Source organism: Bison bison, unplaced genomic scaffold (genome assembly GCF_000754665.1).
Source record: "Bison bison bison isolate TAMUID 2011002044 unplaced genomic scaffold, Bison_UMD1.0 scf7180017864053, whole genome shotgun sequence".
NCBI classification, from domain to species: domain Eukaryota; kingdom Metazoa; phylum Chordata; class Mammalia; order Artiodactyla; family Bovidae; genus Bison; species Bison bison.
In genome coordinates, this window is record NW_011494625.1 from 5332991 (window position 1) to 5337682 (window position 4692).

A 4692-nucleotide genomic window follows, 5' to 3' on the forward strand; every position below is an offset into this window, starting at 1 on the left:
AAATTAAAAGATGCTTACTCCTTGGAAGGAAAGTTATGACCAACCTAGATAGCATATTCAAAAGCAGAGACATTACGTTGTCAAAAAGGGTCCATCTGGTCAAGGCTGTGGTTTTTCCAGTGGTCATGTATGGATGTGAGAGTTGGACTGTGAGGAAAGCTAAGTGCTGAAGAATTGATGCTTTTGAACTGTGGTGTTGAAGAAGACTCTTGAGAGTCCCTTGGACTTCAAGAAGATCCAATCAGTCCATTCTAGAGGAGATCAGTCCTGGGTGTTCATTGGAAGGACTGACGTTGAAGTTGAAACTCCAATACTTTGGCCACCTGATGCAAAGAGCTGACTCATTTGAAAAGACCCCAATGCTGAGAAAGATTGAGGGCAGGAGGAGAAGGGGACGACAGAGGATGAAATGGTTGGATGGCATCACCGACTCAATGGACATGGGTTTGGGTGGACTCCGGGAGTTGGTGTTGGACAGGGAGGCCTGGTGTGCTGCGGTTCATGGGGTCGAAAAGAGTCGGACACGACTGAGTGACTGAACTGAGAACAAAAGAATTATGTACCGTGACCAACACGGGTTTGTTCTGTGATGAAAACCTGGTTCAAGGTGAAATTTTGTCAGCATAATCTACCATGTTAATAGGTTAAAGGAGAAAAGTCACATGATCATATCCATCAATTGAGGATGAATACTTGACAAAACCCAAAAGCCATTCATCATAAAACAATCAGCAAAATAGGGGTAGAGGGAAAACTACAATCTAGTAAAAGAATGTTCATAAAAAAGTCCTATAGCTGCACCAGTCATAATGATGAAAAGTGGATACTTTCCTTTTAGGGTGGGGAACAAGCCAGGATACCCACTCTCAACTATTCAACACAGGAAGTTCTAGCCAGTGCGGTAAGGAAGAAAAGGAACTAAATGGCATCTACATTGGAAAGGAAGAAATAAAAGTGTTCCTGTTTTCAGATTACATGTTGTTTCACAAAAAAATCACAAGGAATGTATTAGATTGGTCCAAAAATTCATTCAGATTTTTCCATTTAAGATCATCTGAATTTAAAGAAAAATCTGAATGAACTTTTTGGTCTACCCAATATTGCAAAATAACTCCTACAACTGTTTAGTGATGTCAGTATGGATACAAGGTCAACATAAAAAAATCTGTTGTATTTCTATACACTAGCAATTAACATGTGGAACTTGAAATTAAAAATACAATACTGTTTACAATTGTTAAAAAAATTAAAATATTTTGATGTAAATCTAGCAAGACATATGCAGGATTCATATGCTCAAAACCACCAGACAGCGATGAAAGAAATCAAAGGAAATCTAAACAAATGGAGAGATATTCCAAGTTAATGAACTGAAAGATTCAATGCAGTTAAGAAGTCAGTTCTCCCAAAGTTGATAAACAGACTTAATATAGTTCTTATCAAAATGACAGCAAGATTATTTTGTGGTTAGAGACAATGTTATTCTAAAATGTTCATGGAAAGGCAAAGGAGCTGGAACATATAAGACAACTCTAAAGAGAAAAAAGGAAGCTTGTACACAACAGGCCCTGTGAGAATTAGGGCTTCATGCATTGGAGAAGGAAATGGCAACCCACTCAAGTGTTCTTGCCTAGAGAATCCCAGGGATGGGGGAGCCTGGTGGGCTGCCGTCTATGAGTCGCAGAGTCAGACACAACTGAAGCGACTTAGCAGCAGCAGCAGCAGGCCGCTGTCTGCAGGGCTGGCCGGGGCAACAGGTCGGGTGTCTGCTCGGAGCTATTTCTATTGCATCTGCTGAGACCAGTGGCGGTGGCTCTGTTTTTCTTCTATTACATGAATAAAACTGAGTTTTCCTGAGGAGCTGTAGGCTCAAGAGGATAGGTTCTGATTTTCCCTTCATCTTGTTTTTTGTGCTTTGAAACCTGCCTGAAATTTTAAATATTTATAACATTCTTTGCATAGAAATTGTGTCTCTCTCTTTGGATGTATTCATCTTATTGGCTTATTCATTCATTTTAGGGATGTTTTAAACACCGAACCATAAAATAATTTTAGTCTTGTAACCAAGGTGTAAAAACGGTCCCAAAACTTTTCATATGCTCTTCTTCTAGCTTCCACAAATGTAACCATAGTACAGTGACCAAAACCAGTTAAAACAGTACACACAATGCCTTTAATTAGTTGACAGACCTTCTTCAGACTTTACCAGTTGTCACACTAAAGTTCTTTCTAGGATCTAGAATCTAAGACAGCATCAATTGCATTTAGTTGGTCGTCTGGCTTCAGTGTAGGACAGTTCATCGGTGTCTTTTTGTCTTTCATGACCTAGATACTTTTGAGACCTGTCTCTTGATTTGAGTTGATCTGAATTTTACTTGTGGTTGAATTCAGTTTTGCATGCTTCTCCCTTTTAGGCCCTGGATCTTGGAAGCTTGGGAGCTGGAATGCGTATTCGGCTATTCAGTCATCATGAGCCTGTATTCTTAGTGAAGGGCACGTTCATTTAGAGGAAAAAGAACTGCTTCTGGCTCTACCTCTGAGCTATAAAATCAGTTCTTAGTGCAACTAATCCAACACTTATAGTTCACCTCCTGGGTTTTCATAAAATATTTTTAAGGCACATGAACTTTAAGTGTTACATTATTTAATGTACTGTTTAAAACAGCTAACTACCTGGGAGTGTCAGTTAGAAATCCCTATCATTAGTCATCATTAATTCACTAGGCACAGGGCTAAATCATCAAAAACGAATTCTTAGGCCAGTTACTGGATCAACCGAAATTCCTGAAGACTGGAGTCACCCATAAATAACCTCAGAGCATCACAGTTCTTTAGGCCAAATGCACCAACAACTGATCACGGGGCATGGAGGGACTGACCCATTAAGAGATTTACAGGCTGGGTATCATTATCAGCATCTCCAGAACAGATATGGGAGTCTGACAGCAGTTCAGAAGTTCTTTCAAATTTTTAATTTAGGTGCCACATGAAGCTGATAACTGAGCCAGGAATCAGAAACCCAGTTCCTGCTTCCCAACTTATCACTGTGTCACCTTAGTCGAGGAACCTAACCTACTTCATTCATTCATCCATTTTTGGAAAAGAGGGAATTGTGTGTGCTCAGTGCTGTACCAGGTGCTGGGTGTTGTATGTTGAGTCAAAACAGATAAAGAATCGACCAGGGACTTCCTTGGTGGCCCAGTGGTTAAACATCTGCCTTGCAGTGCAGGGGGCACAGGTTCAATCCCTAGTTAGGAAACTATGCTGCAGAGAAACTACGCCCGGAGCAGTGCCACTGATGAGCCTGCGGGGCACAACTACGGAGCTCATGCCCCACAGCAAAGACTCGCGTGCTGCAACCAAGACTGGACGCAGACAGATGAATAGAAAAACAAGCTAACAAGCCAAACAAAACAAAACAAAAACACCTCAGTGCCTATCAGTAGATGAACATACGATTTATGGTCTCTCTATACAGTGGAATGTCTGCCTGCATGCTGATTTGCTTCCGTCATGTTCGACTCTCTGTGACTCTACGGACTGTAGCCCATAGTCTCCTCTGTCCTTGGGATTCTCCAGGCAAGAATACTGGAGTGAGTTGCCATGCCCTCCTCCAGGGTATTTTCCTGACCTAGGGATCAAATCTGAACCTCTTATGTCTCTTGCCTCGGCAGGCAGGTTCTTTACCACTGGTACCACTTAGAAAGCCAGTACAGTGAAATACTACTTAGCAATAAAAAGGAGGTAATTATTGATTAACTGAATCTCAAAATAATTATGCTGGGTGAAAACAGCCAGACAAAAGCATACACTTTGAAACAGAGGCTCAGAACATGCATGCTTACCTTATAAGACGGAGGATTCACCACTGGCTGTAAGGATAATCGCATGCTGCATAGATGAGAGGAAGAAGAGTTGATGGTGAGAGTCAGGGATGCCCTTCAGCTTTCCCTCGGTGTCCCAGTTTCCTCAGCCAATGCAGGAGTATTTCTTAAGATTTCTGTGACAATCAAACAAGGTCATTTATGTGAAAAGTAAAAGCGAAAGTGTTAGTTCCTAAGTCATGTCTGAGTCTTTTCCACCCCATGGACTGTAGACTGCCAGGCTCCTCTGTTCATGGAATTCTCCAGGCAAGAATACTGGAGTGTGTAGCCATTCCCTTCTCCAGGGAATCTTCCCAACTCAAAAGGTTCAGTTCCAAAGTTTTATGGATTTTTTTTTTTAAATAACATTTTGCAATTTATAAATAACATTTATAAAACTGTGTATGTGGAAATGCTTTGCAGTTTTCAGTGTAATGTGAAATGTTAGTTTTTTAAAAACCCATAAAAATTTAGAACTGAGCCTTTTGATTCAAGACTTAAAAAAAGAGTAAGCAAGAGTTAAGTGGCTGAGGGAGAAAGCCCAGTGACCAGAGAGCTGGAGACTCCAGGAGGCAGAACAGTGTCTAGATAGCAGGCTCTGAAGCAGCCAGCAGAGGGCCCAAAGGAGGGCGGCGACGGGAAAGCTGACTCCCTGAAGGACACTACTTCTGAAGCTGTTTTTTTCTGTAGATTTAAAATGCAATAAAGATGGGTGTCTTAGAAGCATTACAGAAGCATTTATGCACTTTGAAATCTCGTACGTGCTACTATAAATAAGTTAAAGAATACTCTTGGCATTCTCATAAAATACTTTTTCTATTAATGTGTT

At 40.9% G+C, this 4692-nt stretch overlaps 1 long non-coding RNA gene across 1 annotated transcript in view; it reads right to left on the reverse strand.

The window, feature by feature from the left end:
• LOC104985629 overlaps nt 1-4009 on the reverse strand; it is a 48844-nt gene extending 44835 nt beyond the window's left edge. Inside the window, exon 1 of the long non-coding RNA XR_824953.1 lies at nt 3846-4009. This is a non-coding gene — a long non-coding RNA (uncharacterized LOC104985629). The remainder of the gene's footprint in view (nt 1-3845) is intronic.
• Between the last annotated feature and the right edge of the window lie 683 nt (nt 4010-4692).